Genomic DNA, 19886 nt, shown 5'->3' with positions numbered 1-19886 from the left:
CCAAATTAGATATGATACAACATACCAGATGAAAATATCTTATTTGATTCATCTAGCACATTCTGGGTGCCTACATAAGCAACTTGAAGGATTTGGTGTATCAGTGAATGCCACTAACAAAGGGCTCTTCTATCCACCATGAAATTTAACGTCTTAGGATAAAATAGTAAAGACCATATGGGTGGCTGGGTCGATAAATAGACAGATGGAGCAAGTTCAGATCATAATGTAGGAAAGGTTCAGTAAATAGTAGCTACTAGCCAATCTATATCCATAAACTTAAATACCTGGGATTACTCTTTTCCTTAGATAATCATTTTTTTCTAAGTAGAAAAGCTGTTTACCATGATAAAATATCTCTAATCAAAAGTGTGTGAGTGTGTCTCTCTCTGGGTACATCTGTGTGTATGTGTCTCTGTGTGTATTTGTGTGTACATCTGTGTGTATATGTGTGTGCGTGTCAGTCTGTCTGTCTTCTGTGTGTGTGGGGGGGTGGATGTGTATATGTGTATGTATGTCACTGTATGTGTATGCCTGTATGTGTCTCTGTATGTGCATCTGTGTTTATGTTTGGTGTCTGTTTGTGTCCATCTCTGTTTCTCTCATTTGGTCTCTCTCTCTCTCTCTCTCTCTCTCTCTCTCTCTCTTTCTCTGTGTGTGTGTGGGGGGGTGTAAGGGCAGAAGAATGGAGGGGGGAAACCAGTACCTAAAGAGACATCTCTCAGAGTTTGTTTACATTCTAAAATCCACAGACGCTCAAGTCTCCTTTTCGAAATGCTGTGATATTTGCATATAATCTGTCCTCAAATTATGCTTGGTCCACATACAAAATTTAGTAAAATGTAAATCATTGCTGTTCTACATTAATCATGAAAGAGTGACAAAAATGTCTGTACCTGTTGAGTATTGACACAGCTTTTTCTTAATAGATTTTTCCGGGAGTTGGTTGAATCCACAGGTTGCAGAACCCATAAATATGCAAGCTTAATTATATGTGGTCAGGTGGATGTGCCAACAAATAAACACATATAAAGAATCTATGAGTATCTGTAATAATTTTTTCCTTATAGCAAAACTATATAAGACACGGGAATAATGGGAACTATTTTCAACTTTGTAACTTATTCAATATATTTTGAAAGGTTTGTTAAAGTTCTAAAGGTTCTGATTAATTCTCAGCTTCTTGGATGTGACACACACATACACACACTTAGAACAGTACACATATGTGAATAGGTTACAACCACTATAACTCGGTGTAGGCCTCATATACCATTGATTTTATAAAATATACATGAAATGTATTCTAGCTGTGAGCAGACTTAACATGCACTCAAATTTGTACATACATTCTTCCTGTCACAAGTGCATTAAGTCCTAGCACTTTAATGTTGGCATCAAATTATAATATTAAGAAATAAGATTATTTTTTAATCTGGGCATATGTTGATAACTTATGTAAGATAGACTCTCTGTATATATGTGATATACATCAAATTTATTCATGTTTATTTGTTATCATGTTTACCAATTATGAAAAGAAACACTTATCCCTCGTGTAGTATTTGAGAACGAAGTAATTGTAACTGGCCAACAGGGAGAGATTCCCAGTCGGTTCAGGGTTTGATTTCTCTCTGTCCTGAAGCAAAGCAAACTGAGTCTTCAACATTAGAGTCTTGCTATCTAGCAATGGTGGGCAGCCAAGAGCAATCCCAAGAGCATGTATTGTTTTGGGTCTTCATGATTAATAACTCTTGTAGGGAGGTAACACATGCACGGCACCGAGATTTTTATCTAATCACTTAAATCTCTCAGGAAAATCACTGTCCACTCATGTGAAATATCTTTGTTAAAACAAAAAATAGCAACCCTATCTTTTCTTACATTGGATTTGTTGCTGCTGTTGTTGTTGCTGTTGTTGTTGTAAATCACATTTTAAAATTATTTTACACACTAGTGGATTTTCTGTAAGCCTTCTTCATAGTGCTGAGTTTTGGATGGACATACTCTAAAGTCCCCATTCACCCATTCCGTCGTTCCCAACCCCACTTATTCCCTATAAGCCACAATTCTTTCACACCAGGTGTATTCTGTTATCTCCTCTTGTATTTTTTTGAATTGTAAGATTATATTTTTTCATACAGTTTTTACACACACACCTCATTTTGGTAAATCCTTCCACTACTTACATCTATCTGACCCTAGATTTTTCCCCTTTATTTTCATTTCAACTATACTATATTAACCACATTCCTTTAATGCACCTCTCCCAATGGCTCATTTCCAGTTTCCTGGCATCTGCACACTTTCCATGTGCAGCATGGAAACGCTTAAAACGCAAGCAAAAATATTTGAAGCTAGTACTTACATATGAAAGAGACTACATGATGTTTGTGTTTTTACAAATAAATAACCTCATTCAATATAATTTTTCCAGTTCCATTCTTTAATCTACAAATTTTAAAGGTTCATTTTTCCTTACAGCATAATAATAGTTCACATTTTTATTATCCAATTTTGGTTAATGGACATCTAGGTGTGGTTTTATTTTTCAGCCATTCTGAATAAAATGTAAATGACTATAGATATGTAAATATCTCTGTGGTAAGATATTAACCTCTTTTGGGGGGGGTGTCTCATGAGCTTTAGCCCATAAGGAATTTTGAGAGATTGAAGAAATATTCTTTCTTAGGGAAAATAACAGCATTTGATTATCCAATAGTAATTGGTCAAAATTAAAAACATATATATGAGTATCATTATACAGACTATACTTATATAGACTGTATACTTATAAGTATACAGGTTATACTTATATATTTAGGGATATAATATATCTTCCTAATATTCACATTTTTTAATTATAATAGCATTCTTTAATTTTATAAATTAAATTAAAGAAGAGGCCATGAATTTGAAAAAACAAGTTGGAGACACATGGAAAGGTTAGGGGGAAGCAGGAAATGGGAAAATGATATAATTACATTATAATTTCAAAAATGTATTTTTAAAAAGCCCTTGTGTACATGGCCAGAGATGGTTGAGTCACATGTTATTGCTTGGAGGTACAATGCAAGCTATTGGAGCAGGAAAAGGACCAAAGGTCTTACCTACTACTGATCTTACGTGCTACAATACTGACCTAACAGGCAAACATGATGAAATAGTGGCCAAAAATACATATGGGGGTAACCAACTACTCTTTTGATTGGATTTGACATCTGTTCAATAAAAGAAAATTCATGCCTCATAATGTAAATATGGTCAAAACCCATGAATAGGAAGGTCATATAGTCTAAGAGGAAGATATTGTTTTTCTAAACGATTATGGTGTTAACCTTCCTTGAAAAAAAAAATATATATATCTATATTCATAGATTTGAGCTGCTCTCAACCCTCGTCAGTAAGACAGTGTCTAGTGCAAAGGCTCATTATTACTCAAAGTGCTGAGAATAAGCGACAGTGAATGTTTATCTGCAGAAAAGTGTCTTTCTAATTAAAAGGCGATAGAAAGGGTGTAAGAGCTCAAGATGGGAAGATTGCTATAAAATCCTGTCTTCTGGAAATGACATGACTTTAGCACACATGATCATACAGTACCTTTGGGAATCACACAAGCCGTTCACAAAACCCAACCAGTTAAACAGACCAACATAGATGAGGGAAGGACTACAGAAGCCCTACCTTGAGTTCAGAAATTCATGGTAATTAATAGCTATGGGGTAAGGACAGGAGGCAGTCATTTACCCTTGAAGGGTGACACTTGGTAAGCTATCCCCAGTGGATGACCCTAAAGACACACACATGGTGGTATCACTAACTGGACTTATTGGGTTAAAATTTTAAAAGGATATAAAGTTAGAGTGGTATGTGATTAGGAGAGTCCTGGAGGGAGCTTGAGGGAGGAGTAAAGAGTGGTTATAATCAAGACACATTACTTCAAGGAATAAAAAATATTACTAAGGTACTTTTAAAAATACTGAAATGGCATGGCTGTGCATTGAATCAGTTATTGCATATTCTGTCTTTGTGATCTGAGACAGTGGGCACCATCTCTATCTGTATATGTTCTATTATCTTAGGCGGGATAGTTATGGAAATTGTCACATAACTATATATAGGAAGTCTGCCACTCTGCTACATGAACATACCATACAATGATTAAGTCAGGGGAGTTAGAATGCCCATCACCTCAGGCATGCATACAGCACCCTAGTATAGGAGGGAAACCTTTTAAAATCCAATAATCACTTAAAAGGAGCTAAAACCTGGCCATTGTACTGCATAAGAGAACATATGAATTTATTCTTCCTAATTTTATCCACCGACTAATCTCTCCTCAGCTTCCCTTTCCTTCCACTCTCTCTGGCCTTTGCTAAGTAACGACTCTTCTGGTAACTATTTCTAAGAGAATATGTTTTTTTTTTTTAAATTTGATTGTTTGTAAGATATCAGTGGGCTACTGTTGTGATTTAACAAATTAATATAGAAGATTATTATAAAATCTTTGTAAACGTTAACTACTACTTTCTAACATACAAAGATTGATACAAACAAGAAGTCAAACCCTTGAGCTGTCTTAGAAAACAAATCTCCTTATACTAATACTCCTTCAGCTAATACTTGCTAGCTAATAGAATTTTCTAATGGCATAACATTTCGTGCAAAATATAAGTCATTTTCCAAACAGCACAATGATTTCTGTGAATTAAAAAGAGATGCAAAATTCAAGCAGCAAATTTACATGTGAGGCTCTATTTTGCATTAAAGTCGTTGTTTCTGGAACTTTCCGGTCTTGGAATATCATCACGTACTGAAACAAATGCTTCGGAGTTACACAAACACACCCTACCCCAGGCTACTTCAAAGCAAAGAGAATTCAGCCTTCGCATTCTCAGATAAATGCAGTGGCTCTGCAATGAAAGTCCAGTGTGATCCTGCCCATGTAAATCCACAGAGTTTGTTTTATCTGAATGTACTCTTTAATGTGAAAAAAAATGGGACTTTTAGGGGAGTAAAACACAACATCCCATAGAAAATGCCCTTTTCAAGTTAGGATCAGAAAGAGTTCAAAACTAATAAATGTCACTCCGAAATATTTTCTTAAAGCATCTTTTCAGAGAAACGCACCAAGACAGGAATCCCTAGGCAAGATGATCTGGAAGGAAAACAGGGTGATTCAACCAACTCCTTGGCTTGACCACTTTTATCACTCAAAAGTCTTGCTTTTTATTTTGACAGCATTTTCAGGTAACTAATGCTATAAATGCATAGGCTCTGGCTGAAATTTCTGCATGTGTGTTTTTCTCATGTAATACATGCTTTAAGAGGAATACTAAGAGGATCTGAGGTCGAAACTATTCGTGATAAAAATAGTCCAGCTCTAGTCACAAGTTATAATTGACCTGAAGCCCAGGAACCTGATTGGCTGCATGCATTGTAAAATTAAGCTTCGATAAACACAAAAAAGGACAGCCTGAATATTTCCTTAAGGTGTGCAAGAACGGTGGGGGAAATAGAGGCACACACTTTCAATGCCAAGTTTCTGCTCAGCTCCAGGGCACACCGAGCTGCAGGTGTGTTGCTGTGACTGACTATTCTAATGAACTGACTGCCGATGCTCTCCTAGTGATAACAGAAATGGTAGCTCTGGTGAGTTGTCTCCTGGATTTCAGGACCTTCTTTTCGGTGGTGCTCTGTTACATGGGATAACTAATGTCCAGACTCATGGAGTGCAATTAATTAATCATGGTGAGAACCTAAGATTTTTCTTTTCCTTACAAAATGTATACAATGTGTTTTATCTATTTTCCTCCCTCCCCAAATACCTGCCATATTGTCCCCACCTGCAGACCCACCCAGCTTCATTCTCTTCTCCCTCTCCAATACAAAAACACAGGAAACGAAACTCAAAATCAGGAACAAAATACCTATAAGAGCAATTGAGCAAATGGTAGAAGTCAGGTCACCTTCACATTCAAGTCTTTGAGCAGCCCCTGGAATCTAAGATAGAGGGCAGAGCCCACCTTACCTCCAACTGTGACTTTCTATAGTGAATCATTTAAAACTCTGAAAAATGAAAATGCAGTTAGGAATTGCTCTGGTTTAATAAGGTGGTTATAGTAGATTCTCCTCCAAAGTCCATGGCCTCACTAGCCCCAGGTAGTTGGCCACGATCTGATCTCTCTGTTGTTGAGTCAGCCTTAAGTCCAATTAGACAGCTAATTGGTTACCACCGCAATATGCATCCCACTATTACATACTCATATACATACAAGTGCCATTACACAGAAGGAGCCGGTTATATTTATATATTTAGGAATATATGTATTTGTGTGCATATGTGCCTGTGTGTGTGTAAATTTGAGAGAGAGCAAGAGATTTTACAGGAACGTGGTGGAGAGAGGAAAGGGGAAGGGGTTATTGGTATATTCATAATTTAATTTCAAAATATAAAATGTTTTAAATAAAGCAGCAATAAACCTTAAACAGAAAAGAAGTTATATTTTCTAAAGGAAGCTGCAATATTACATTCTGTTTTTTTAAGCCTTTACTTTTTCAGATATTATTTATGAAATGTATGTCTCAGAAACCAGGCTAAACACCTTGGGGAACTTATTAGTTACGTGGTTTTCATAGGTAGCAAGGCATTTCTTTGCTATACTGATAATACTAATCACAACACTTTCAAAAAATTAACACACTGATGCCCTGGTACATTAAACAGTTTGCCTGAAGTCACACAGAGAGTTAAGTGTTGAACTAAAGCACAAAGCATGATCTATCTGCCATCAAATCCTATGTTATCATGTTTTATAAAGCCATTTTCTAAAATGACCTTAGGAGTATCGGATAGTCACTCTTCCTTTAACAAGATCCCTCCAGAAGCAAAACATATGGACACAATCATCCAATCAAAAACAACCACCACTTCTCCTTTGACCTAAGGTTTAGGGAAGAGGTCAATATCCCCAATATATTAAGAGAGAGAGAAAAAAACAACAATGGCACCCTCACCCTACAAAAGCAGGAGAAAAAGATAACTGTTTTCAACATTCTCAAGGGAAGAACTGAATGAACAAAAGTCCTTTGGAAATATCATCTTTCTGAACTGAATCCAAACTCTGAAACACCGAACATTTATAAAAAAACTTTGCCGAAGTCAGAGAGATAATAGAAATCCCGAGGAACATAGGGAGGGATCAACAATCAAATGTAGCAGAAGGAAACATGAGCCTGTAACATCTGGAGAAGCAATCTAATATTCAGATAGAGCATCCAAACAGAAGAGCATTTGGGAAAGCACAATTGACACAAATTACTCTTGCTCCATGTTGAAATTCTATAAAATTAGCCAGAAAGACATCCCAGGAAAAGCCCTGTATCCTAACTTCCCTCTTAAGAAAACATACATTTCAGGAAAGTTGAAGTAATTGTAAGAGTTCACAAGGAATGTTGGCTCCAAAACAGATTACCAACTTCTAAGTTGTTCTGTTTTCAAATGTCAGCATGATACTAACTGTTTAACTAACATCTACTATGTCCAGACGCTAAGGCTCTTTCCAATTTGATGGTAATGCTGTCAAGAAAGAGAGAGCAATACAATTACCAAAAGTAGTTAATGGAGGTGGGAAAAGGAAAAAGCCATGGACATTTAGAAGCATGGGGGTTGTTGTGACAAATGAACACACTGCGCCTGGAATTCTAGTTAATGTCAAATTATCTCCTAGTTTCTGGCAAGGCAATATTTCCCACATTTGCTGGGCCCCTTTAAGGTACATAGGTATTAAATTCAGAGGAGTTTTTCTAATGCCACCTTAAATCCACCTTAAATGATCTTTTAAACTTTCACTCAACAAATGAAAAAGTTATAATCTTTGCTTGTTTTCCCATCCATTCACAACATAACTGTAGCCACTTTTGGGGTGGTAATGACACTCCTTTTTTGTGATATACACTAGAAACCTCACAACACTAGTTGTGTTCAAAAGAGTCTTGATCACAGGCATCTCCTGGCCAGAAAACTCCATTTGAACTCACTAATCAATTTCTGAGTGTACAGATCCATCTTACTGACCTGGACAGCAATTCGTCCTTCACTACCGAACACTGAACCCATCTTGACTCCAGAACATGAGAAGAACTGATCCTGGAGGGATGCTTTGCAGGGATGATGTAAACAATGGTTATTTATAGCCGGGTCAAAGGAGTTGTACATCTTAGGAGACGACTATTTTACAAGACTTGTCAAGCCAATAAATAGTAAGCTCAACAAGGGTGAATGGTGAAGGGATGATGAATGTTTAATGCGATGCATGTCTACTAGACTTTAGAAATAAGAAAGAAAAGGACGAAATGTATCAAAGAAAAAATGAAGTACCTTATCGAAGGCAGTGATGAGGTAACAGGAAGTTAAATGTCTTCTTTCAGCAATTTATAGCAATTTTCGTTGAAAATATTTTCTGCTCAGAATATTATTTATAATTCAAAATAAATCTAATGATAAGGCAACAGTTAAATAAATGCCTCAAAGAACAAGTGCCATGGAAAATGGAGTATATAAATATAATCTGTAGAGTAGTATATTTCATGCAATATACACACAGTATGAAAATGACGCTTGTTCTGATAACAATAGGACAAAATGTATGTACATTATATAAACATTTTTAAAGAGTATTTTTTAAAAGATCTGTGAATAAGATCTAGCCATATAGAAAACACAAGAAAAACAAAATGAATTTATAAATTTCCTAGCCACTTACAGATGAAACCATGTATCATTTTCTTGGCTTTCTAATATAATATGCTATTACATTAGAATGAATAAAAACTTCTCAATTGAAAAGACAACCCCTGAGATGAAGACAAATCTTAGCTCTGTCTTAACTAAAGAATACAATAGATAGATTTCTGCTGTGTGGCTTATTACTGTGTCATCTCCCGAGGACCCCAGCTGCCTACAATCTACCTCTGCTTATCTCAAGCTCAGGACCAAACTTAAGTATTTACATTAGTAATTGATTCTTTAACAATTGCTGCGAATGGATTCCTACATAGATATCTCTCTTTATTAAACCCTAAATGCATTTTTCCTTATATACAACCAAATTCCATTAACTACTTCCATGGTATATTTTCTGCTTGATTTTTATTTTTAGCTCTTCATTCATGAACACTGCATCTCGGTCCCTCTTAACCCTTCCTGACTCTAACTCCTTCTGCGTCTCCTCCCCCTTCCAAAATCATGAACTTGTCTTTAATTATTATCATACACACACAAACACATACATACACACCTTTAGGTAGAAATGTTATCACGTAGATATAACTTGCTTAATAAAATGATGACCTTCGTTAACTTAGAATTTTGAACATGTAGGGAAGTAAAAAGCAAGTGAAGAGGGTGGAATCTAATTCCATAATATCTTCATTATAGATGAAGATATGAAACTGGAATACAGCCCCCAAAGGAGAGACTGTTTGGAATATGGGTAATATAAGCCCAGCTCCCGAATAACCAGATTGGGAAAGAGATAATGTTCCTAGAAGTCCGGAATTAACATAAAGAAGACACCAGAGACAAGAATAGTCTTCTTGGTCATTTTCCTCTAGTTCTAGTGTTTTGCAGCTTTAAGTGATTAATACTCAGAAGCCAGTGGGTTTTTCCACTTTAAAATGGTAGTGTGACATACTGTCACTGCTCCCATGAGTTTCAGAATATTGGAGATGAATGGGCCTTAGAGAACGGTTTCTACTTCAATCTTTCATTGTGCAGATGAGAAAATTGATGTTCAGGGAAATCTTTCTAAAATGCAAATCAGATCATATCATCGCTATGTTTAATATCCTTTAGTGGCAGGATTTCTGCCTCCAGCTATCACAAAGTAGCTTATGGTATATTAATACAAGAACAACAACTATAAATGTAGCAAGGAAATGTTGTCTGAACGCACTGGAGGATGATTTAGGCAGGAGCAATTTGACGGAGCACACTGAGATCCAGGGAGAAGACACATTTCACTGGAGGCTGTTACCTATTCATAAGCAGTTCATAGCAGAAAGCTTGAAAAGAAAACGGTGCTCACAGCTGCCATCCATGCTGCGGGGCCTAGAGAACAAAAACTAGACTTTGGGTACTTGATAGTTACTTTTCTGTTGCTGTGAAAAAACACCACAGCCAACACAACTAATAAAGAGAAGGCTTTACCTGAGCTCCTGACTGAGAAGGGCTGAGGGAGGGAAGCGTGAGAGCACGAGGGGACACAGAAGACTCAGCACGGAGCTCAGGACTCTGAGAGCTCACAGCCTTTTCCTCAAGCGTGAAGCAGAAAGAACAGACTGGATGTAGAGCAAAGCTTTAAACTCTCTGAGCTCATTCCCGAGGACATGTTTCCTCCAACAAGTCCACACATCCTAAACCTCTTCAAACAACGGTCAACAAGTGGGGACCGTGTGTTTAAATATCCTAACATATGGGGAACATTTCTCATTTCAACCACCAGAGGTATCCCTAAAGAGAAAGGGACCATCATTTCATCTGAGACTTGTAAGCTGAAACCTAGATATCTAGGGAAAAATGCAAATAGAAACCTCTCATGATGATTGACATGTAAGTAGACCACGCCCATTCCTTGTTGGACGAAGCCGATCTATCCCTACTTCATTTTTCTCCAAGAAAAAAAGGCAATTCTCTCTCGGGCAAGACATCAGGCAGGACATGATCCTGTCAAACTTTCATAAACAATGCCAAATTCAAAACTTCCAGGCATACAAAAGCAGACAATTAAATGACCAAAACCCAGAAATGATAGAAATGGACTTGATGGATAGTTTATCAACTGGTACAGGTTTTAAAATAAATATCTCATTAATTTGTGTAATAAAGGAGATAACTAGATTTTAACCAGATAATTTTAATTCAGGAATGATTAAGAGAATGAGCATTTTGGTACTTAAAGTAAAACAATTGAACTTAAAACTTAGCATAGAGCAAAACCAACACAAAATAAAGACAGTGAAGAAGAAGGTAAGTTACAAGAATACATATATACATATGCTTACAAATGCATATATACAAAAATACATATATAAATATGCTCAGAAGAAATAAAAAGAAACAAGAAAAGGACACACATATGATTTGATTTCCCAAAGGGAGAGAAAGGGAGAGAGAGTAAGAAAGACAGAGAGAGTAAGAGAGCAAGAGAGAGAATGAGATTGAGATACAAGAAATGCTTACATTCATACAGAGCATGTATTTTCATGTTAGACAAAAAAATGTATACTAAAAATCAAGAAACTCTACCCAAAGCTAGTAAAATAAATAGCTTGCATACAAAATGTATATCAGATTTAGAATGGAGCAACTAATACAGTTTTAAAAGTTAATTATTACTCTGGTAGTAATAAACTGGGCTGTAACACATTAGTCAATAGAAACAAGGGCAGTTTAAAATGACAAGAAGGTCATGTCATCAGAAAGACATGTGTTCGATGCTTATATATCTTCAACATATCAGTTTTTTTAAGAAGACAACTTTGTAATCAGTGATAGCTATTTTAATGTAACTTTCCCAATTGCCAGCACATTAAGGACAAAATAAAATCAGTAAGGATGCAAAATATTTAGCCTATTTGATAAGCTTTTTTACTTAGCATTCATAAGGTACTGCATTTAAAATATGTGAAATATATGATACTTAAAATACTTATTAAATGTTTATCAAATTAGACCACATAACTAATAAAACAACTCTCATTCTTAAATCACCACAGTTCTAACATATATGTGCTCTGATGGTTGTGGAACTAAGCTAGAACTCAAAAGCAGAAATGTATCTAGATACTAAGCAAAACCTGTTAAAATAATTTTAATTTAGGAAAAGATGAGAATGAAAATTAACTATATAAAAACCCGTAAAGGCCCTGGGTTCCGTCCCCAGCTCCGAAAAAAAAAAACCGTAAAAATAACTAAATTTCTGATTAGAGATACTTATAGCCTTCAATGTATGTGTTTGAAAATCAGAAAGTTGACCAAAAAAATCAATGATCTAATTGCATAGCTTAAAACATTATAGACTATAACTGAAATAGCAATACATGAATGTTTCCTTTTGTATCAGTGCGCCTCCATCTAAATAACCAGAGGTTACGTAGCTATTTAGGCCCCAGGAGAAAAAGGGGATCTTCTGTAAAAGGAGAAATATAGTAAAATATTGTAAGGAAATAAAGGGGAAAATAAAATGAGAAGGGTCAGAGGGTAGGGTAAAAGAAGAAATATGGAGAGGGGCAACAAACACTAATGGCCCTTTTACAAGCCATATGGAAATGTACTACTATAGAAGTTTCCAAAAATATATACATATATAAGAGTGATTTAAACAATGTCACCATACAGCAGGGGAAACAACTTCCCAACAGGACATCTGATTCTACCAAGCAAAACCCCTAGTGTCTAGTGTTCTTGAAAAGAATCACACAATTTCAAACACTGCTACAAGTAAGCAAGTCAGATTATGAAAAAGATATTATGACTCACATTCTGACTATCAGGTGGGAACACAAAAGCAGCATTAGCAGATGTCCTGAACATATCAAGTAGATAAGAAATGGAGTTCTAAATAAATAAACTTGGAGGAGCAGCCAAACAATTTCTCAAAAGACTGCAACTTAAAACAAACAGGAGTTGGATGTAAAATCGGAAAAGTTCTAAATCTTTTCATGGTCAAGACTAGGAATTAAAGCTACTTTCAGAATGGAAACTCACGCTAAGATGAACTCTCTGAGAATTCTTTTCAATGTTTAAAGGAAGAAATTGTAGTAAGCAAGCTCTTTTAAGGAAAAAGGAAAAGGAAAGAGAAAAGGAATTAGTATTGAACTTTATGTACATATAATAAACGTTTTACCCCAACATTACAAAGAATTTCTCATCCATGTAGTCTAAAACCTTATACACAAACACTTATTTAAGTAGGTGTACACATTTAAAAAAATTAGCACATTTGGGCAGCCATGTTGATGAGAATAAGTGGGTGTAGCTTCTGACGTTTCTAAGAAAATCTCGCACAAAATCTCTGACCCTCTGGCTCTTAAAATCAGTATGCCTCCCTTCTGCAATAGTCCCTGAGCCTGAGGAACAGGGTTGTATGTTCCCTCTTTTCTTCCTGTTCATTCATCCCTTGGTAACATATTTGACTCATACCCTGCTCACGTCTTACCCTACCTATATTACTCTACCCTGCTCACATCTTACCCTACCTATATTACTCTACCCTGCTCATGTCTTACCAGGGTCCTTTATGCTTTCCTGAAGCCATCACAGCTAACTCCATTGCCTCTGCTCACTGAAAACCATAGCCACCACGACAAAGCCCCACAGGTGGTAATTTTGGTGATAAACTCTTATCCTTATTTTGCCAGAGTCAAAAAGCTATCATAGCACTCTCTCACGACATCAGTGAACTTCCAGGGACAACGATTTAGTAGCAATATCCTAAAACATGACTATTAGAATAACTTAGGTTCGTGCAAATGATACCAATTTGCATTCAGGGCAAAATCAACTAAAAGAGAAAATTATTTTCCTTGATACAATAAAACGATTGAAAAAAATCAAGAAAAAAATCGTAGAGAGGGAATGTGAATATTACAGACCTGTTTATTTCTTTGAGGCTAAGTGCGATGGAGACCAATCTGTCAACATCCCCATAATTGCGAGTAATACCACGAAATAAAATCCTGAGTGTTCACCAATCATATTTTAGTGCCGAACAATCCATGCGAGCAGCTGTTGATGATGCCAAATATAGTTTTCACAGCATGTGAAATACACTAATGATCGATGCTGTAGCTTAAGTTTAAGAGAGGGTCGTTTTGTTCATACAATTACTTCTAAATTCTGCAGAAATCAGTCATATGACCCAAATAGAGGTCACAAGAAAGGCTTGGATATGATGTCAGAGTCTTATCTGGCATTGTCTTCTATTGCCAAATTGTGATGTGATGTGTGTGTGTGTGTTTGTGTGTGTGTGTGTGTGTGTGTGTGTGTTTGCATTTATAAGTGGATATATGCAAGCAATCGTTATGTCTTGACATTTTAACCATACTGCCTGTGTTTTATCATGACAAAGAACTCTTGGGGGTCTTCTAAGCTGGCTTTAAGTCAGCTGGAATACTTCAATAAAAGGGCACCAATTGCTAAGACAGTGGAGTTCAGAGCCCAGCTGCTCGTCATGTGGCCCCGTTGACAGGCATTGTAAGCTGGAGAGATTTGATTTGTTACCCATAATATTCTAATGACTTCCAGGAAATAGGAGTGTCACACTTAAATTAGGTGTATCTCCATATTTCTACAAGTGATATATTTCATAAATGGTAGAAATCCACGATTTAGTAATGGGTAGTTAGGAAACATCGCATATGTCAGTGGGGAGGTACTACATGTGGTGGTTTTGTACAAGAAAATTTCCACACCATTGGATTTCTTATCGGCTATCTAAACCAACATGTCACCTACTGTTACTATGTAAGGGAAATTGATGGGGATTTTGAAATAGGATCAAAAGGATAATTTGAGACTTTTTTTTACACGTATCCAGGTAGATAACATTTAAGTTTCCAGTTATTGATTTTTGTGCTCATTTTATCTGTATTATCTGATAATATCCTCATAAATGAGGTATATAAGGTTCATTGTTCTGCAGAGGAAAAACCAGGAAAGCACTGCTTGAGATCACAAACATGGTGAGTAGTAGAGCCTGGATTTGAACCCAGGATTCTCTGATCTGATCTGACATCTGGGATCATTTCATGGTAATGCTCAACTTCCAAGGAGGCAAGTCTTGAGAACCATTTAGGGTTCTCAGGAGAGAAAAAAAAGACAGTTATATCAAAGCCACATCTCAATTCGTGACAGCATAACAATGCCAGATAATTCCAGGTGTTTGGGATTTGGACAAGATTGAATAAGATAGTGTAATGCATTAATAATGAATATTTATAGTTGTAAAAGAACTTCTGTAATAAAAACATTCGAATCTAAATCATTTTCATCCTTTATTAGACCATGTGCATGCATTATATTTGTTTAATGAAAAGCACAATATAAGCGCAACCAAGTGACAATACTTTGAAATACCATCACTGTAAAGAGGAAAGTCTAATCTATACTAAGCAAAAATAAAATTAAAACAGCCCATCAAGTGAGATACATTTTTCATTGCTGAAAGCCAACGTCACCCCCACAATGTTCCTCAAACATTCGATTGTCAAAATGTTCTCTTTTTTACATGAAAAAAACACATTTTATTACACTTAAGTTGTAAGAAAATAAAATTTCTAAGTGAATCAAACCATAGGCACAATCCCTTTAGAGGCCGTCTTCCTCCATCTTGTCAGGTTGTTACATAGCTAAAATTAACCAACTTGAATCTGATCGTTTTAGACTATAAATAAAACAAACGAAAATAAACAGGAGAAGGGGGAAAAAAAGATGACATAGGATACAATGTTAACCACGTTCACAGTTCAGCTTGAGTTACAGCTCCTGGGGAGAGATAGTGTCTAGTAATTCTTTCTTCTACCTATGAATATCCAGTTTGTCTGACTCCATTCTTTGAAGATACTCTTCTGCTGTGTACTGCTGACATTTTTATAAATAAAACAGATAACTGCAACCTCGTGTGACTAGATCTGCATCTTGCGTCTGTACTGTATTGAGCCAGTATCTGTTTATGCCATCGCCATGCCGTTCTGTTATTATAGCTCTGTAGTATAATTTGATATCAAACCCGTCATAGTCATATTCACTTTGTTTAGGGATGTTTTTTTTTCTATCCTTGTTCTTTCTGGTTCCATTCAATTAAAATTCCATCAAATTCGAAAGTTCAATGTTCTGTCTCTTCAAAGAATGACACTGGAATTTTAATAGGAATTGCATTCAGTCTCTAGTATAGCCATATTCAGGACATGAGTTATTCCAAACAAAAACCACGGGAGCTTTCTAATTTCCTAGTGCTTTCTATAGTTTACTTGTTTATTATTCCACATTTCTTTTGTAGAGAACTTTTGCTTCCTTGCTGAGGTTTATTCCACATGGCTTTGTCTGTTTGTTTCGGGGACTATTGGGTCTGGGATTGCTTCTCTGTTTTCTTCCTCAGTGTGTTTTTATAGACAGGCTATTGATTTGTTGTGTTTGTTCATATTGTAAACTGCCACTTTGGTTAAGGTAAAATTAAAATTTAACCAAGTGCTCTGGTAGAGTATTCAGGGTCACTTACAGACTGAGTCCTACCAGTTGTAAATAAGGATGCTCTCTTCCTCTCCTATAGCATCAATTATATATTTCTTCTTCTGTCTTACTTTAAGCATTACAGTGACTAGAAATGAAGAGAATGAACATCCTCGTCTTGTTCTTGGTCTTAGCAGAAATGCCTTTAGTTTTCTTGCATTTAGCACAATGTTGGGTATATATTTGTAATACGTAATGTTTATTATGTTTAAGTATTTTTCTCCTATCCCCAGTCCCTTTGTGATTTTTATTATAAAATGACATCGTATTTTCTCAAGGGTGGCTTTTATCCATCTACTGAAATGACCATGTAATTTCTGACTTGTACTCCATTGATATATTTTGACCATAATAATATTTGCTGATTTGCATATATGGAGGTAGCCCAGCATATCTGCAACAGAGTGAATTTGTTCATAGTAAATGGTCTTTCTGGTGTGTTCTTGTGACCAGTTTGCAGATATTTTATGTGAATTTTTATATCTATGTTTAATAAGGACATTAGTCTAAAACAGTTTGATTTATCTTTATGTAGCTTTGAGGCAAATGCAACACTGGCTTTGTAAAAATAATTGATGGTGATTCTTCCTTTTATACTTTATGGGATAGAGAAAAATATAGCTTTACCCTTTATAAAGATCTAGTTAGTACAAATGAAAACTAAGTAAGCAAAAATACGGTTTTGTCCGTTCTAACTAGGGCTGTGGTAAAGGAGTGTACAGTTTCTGCACTTGACTTTTTATATTGTACTTATATAAAAATACGTAACAACCAATATACTTTTATATAACCATGTGCTCTTATTCGTGGGTCTTATATTCATTCACAAAACAGTTATTTCAAATTAGATGTGACCTTTTTTTTTATTTTCTCTATCATGTGATTTGTGCAGTGCCACTTAGAGAACTGTACCACCCATATTTCCCTTATATTTCATGGATTCCTTTATTAATCTAGTGTCTTCTTTGTGCACCATGTTCTTTGAAAGCAGGAACATGCTTTTTTATTTACCTAACCTGGAGGTAAGTAGCAGGGTGTTTGTACTATGGGGCACTCACCATTGTAGGTCACTGAATGTTGTTTTCATAGCATTGTGGGCAAAGGTGCTGGGTCTGGTTAGCTCTATGTTATCCTCGGCTTAAAATATTTTGATGTTGTTAACCAGATAGGTTTGGAACCTATCATATTTAAAGCTGCTTCCTTAAAATCTATTTGGATCAAGAGTTCCTAGAAATAAATATGTAAATTATAACTATCAAAATGCGCGCAGTCAACCAGACTTAAAAATCTCTCCTAAAGATAATTAATGTACCACTATTTTGATACATTTAAAATGTATGTAAATGAGAATATTTTTCTTTCTTTTATACTGTTAAAGAGTATAAGAGAGGGGAATAGAGGAACTATGACCAAAGTGCTTTATTCTTCAAACGGTATAACAAATATTTAGAGGGAAAAAGATTCAAACCAACTAAAATAAACTAGACCCTTTGTGCAATTTTCAATGAAAGCATCATTTGAATGAAAATAGCTTATCTACTTTACAGTTTCCTCCTATCTCCTTGTTCATTGTCTACCTGAGGGATAAGAAAGTTAATAGAAGAGAATGCAGAGTCAATGTATTCCTGTCTCCCTGGTCACTTCAAGAAATGGTCTGGAATTAAGTGGAAAAGAAGCTCGGTAGTGAAATCCATTTATTTATAAAATGTTTACTTAAAAATGTCTTCACATTTTAATGTGTTCCTGAGATGACTATTATTTTCTAAAATAAAGGGCTACTGAGACACGACAAAAACCTGCAGCCTTAGAAACATTGTGCATAATATATATTTTGAAATCAGGGACACCGGAAATGCTGTCATCTCTGATAACCTGCTCAGCAGCGAAAGATTCTCTATTGATTCCATCTCATATGAACAGCTTCTGTAGATCATGAATCTACAAGGTTGTCAAGCACATAAAGTGGGCGCGTATTTATAAAGATGAGTTCTGTGTACTTTTCATACCTACCCTGCAATATTGCAGTTGTAAAATTGTGAGCTATCCAATTCGAGCCAGATGGTCTCATGGCTATTAAATATTTAGGTCCCCCGAAACTGTACTGACACCGACTATCCAAAGTGCAGCTGACACATAACTCTGTTTCTTTCTGTTCCTTGTTTCAGAGCAATAATCTGGTCAGTAAGCAAGTGCTGAGTTGCCAGAACCCAATGTGATAAGGGATGTTTTAGAAACTGTAACTTGCACAAGGTTCCCCCAGGAGTTACAGTAGAAATGAATGAATCAGAAGTGACATAAACAATATTTTATATAGTTTTGTCAGTGAACCATGTGTCTGCCATCACAATTTATGGTTTTAGCTCTTTGCCCTTAGCAAAAATAACTATGTTCAATGTTAGCAATTATCTGGCATTAAGCAGTATTCTGAGTAGAAATGTTTTTAATTAAAATTAACTAAAAACAGAGTTTCTGAGTTACTGGTCCCAAGATGAATGACAGAATTCGCAATGATTTAAAATATCTCATACTTCCAATTTCTGGGTGAGTTTAAGATACTTCATAAAAGGAACATTTGGCATAAAATTAATGATTTGAAATTTTAAAAATCTATTAAGGTAATCAATGATTAGTAAAAAAAATAACTATGAATTGTGGTAAATTTTAATAATGCTTATGATGTTATAAAGGGATAAAATAATGCCCAAAAGAAAATATCAGACAGACGATTTAATACATTTAATTACACTACATTCTGACCACAGGAATTCATCCAGGTTTTAGGCAAGCAAACTGAGAAAAGAAGCAAAGCTCTCAGATGTTTGTGCACCACTGAAAACATAATATTGTCATTTCAACACTTGATAAAAATAATGATAAAAGCATCAAGATCCTAAAAAATCACATCACATGATAAAAGGATAAATCTCTAGATAGCACAAACTGTTTTATTTCTGAATAAGTCATTGTATTTCTGTTTGTACTTTTATAAACATATATTCATGACTTCAAACACCCCGAAAACCCTTAAGACATCCTTTTATCTCAAATTCTCAAGTTTTTCCTGTGCCAAATGGTCATCCGTGAAGCACACATTTAAGTGACATTTTTGCAGATGAAACAGGTTACATTTGGGAATATATATGTATAATGATATACATAAATGTGTATAATAACAATGTGTGAAAAAAGAGGCCTGGGATTTGAAGTAGAGTTTGAGTATCTGGTAGGCTTGGGGCCGGGGGCGAGGGCGGACGAAATGTTGTAAGTATATCATAATCTCAAAAATTAAAAAAAAAAACAATGCTTTCACTTTTTTAAAAAAAGTCACCATAGGCAGAAAAATAAAACAAGCAACAACAGTCCTCCCCAGATTTACCACTGCACCCACAGTGAGTCCTCAGTTTACGTAGTCTGTACTGAAAGCCAAACCGCAGCTCAGCTGTGACAGCTCACGTAGGCTGACACAGCCAGGAGCTCCAAAGCACAGCATCGATGCTGCCCTCATCCTTGAAACGGGCAACAGGCAGCCCCAAACGATTGTTCAGACCTTTTCTTCATTTGGGAGTTTAAGTATTCTTCATTGGAACTGATGAAA

At 35.7% G+C, this 19886-nt stretch overlaps 1 protein-coding gene and 1 long non-coding RNA gene across 2 annotated transcripts in view; both read right to left on the bottom strand.

Annotated features, from left to right (window-relative positions):
• Positions 1 to 19886, bottom strand: part of Nrg1 (neuregulin 1) — a 1053401-nt gene that overhangs the window by 741251 nt on the left and 292264 nt on the right.
• The window catches only part of LOC120097372 (uncharacterized), a 41550-nt gene that overhangs the window by 15069 nt on the left and 6595 nt on the right, over positions 1 to 19886 (bottom strand). Inside the window, exon 2 of the long non-coding RNA XR_005494715.2 lies at positions 1 to 19886. This exon is cut by the window's left edge and continues 15069 nt beyond it. This is a non-coding gene — a long non-coding RNA (uncharacterized LOC120097372).

The sequence above is a fragment of the Rattus norvegicus genome, chromosome 16 (assembly GCF_036323735.1).
Source record: "Rattus norvegicus strain BN/NHsdMcwi chromosome 16, GRCr8, whole genome shotgun sequence".
In the NCBI taxonomy this organism is placed as follows: Eukaryota; Metazoa; Chordata; class Mammalia; order Rodentia; family Muridae; genus Rattus; species Rattus norvegicus.
The sequence above is the reverse complement of the archived record's forward strand: the minus strand, read 5'-3'. Positions and strand labels throughout refer to the sequence as shown.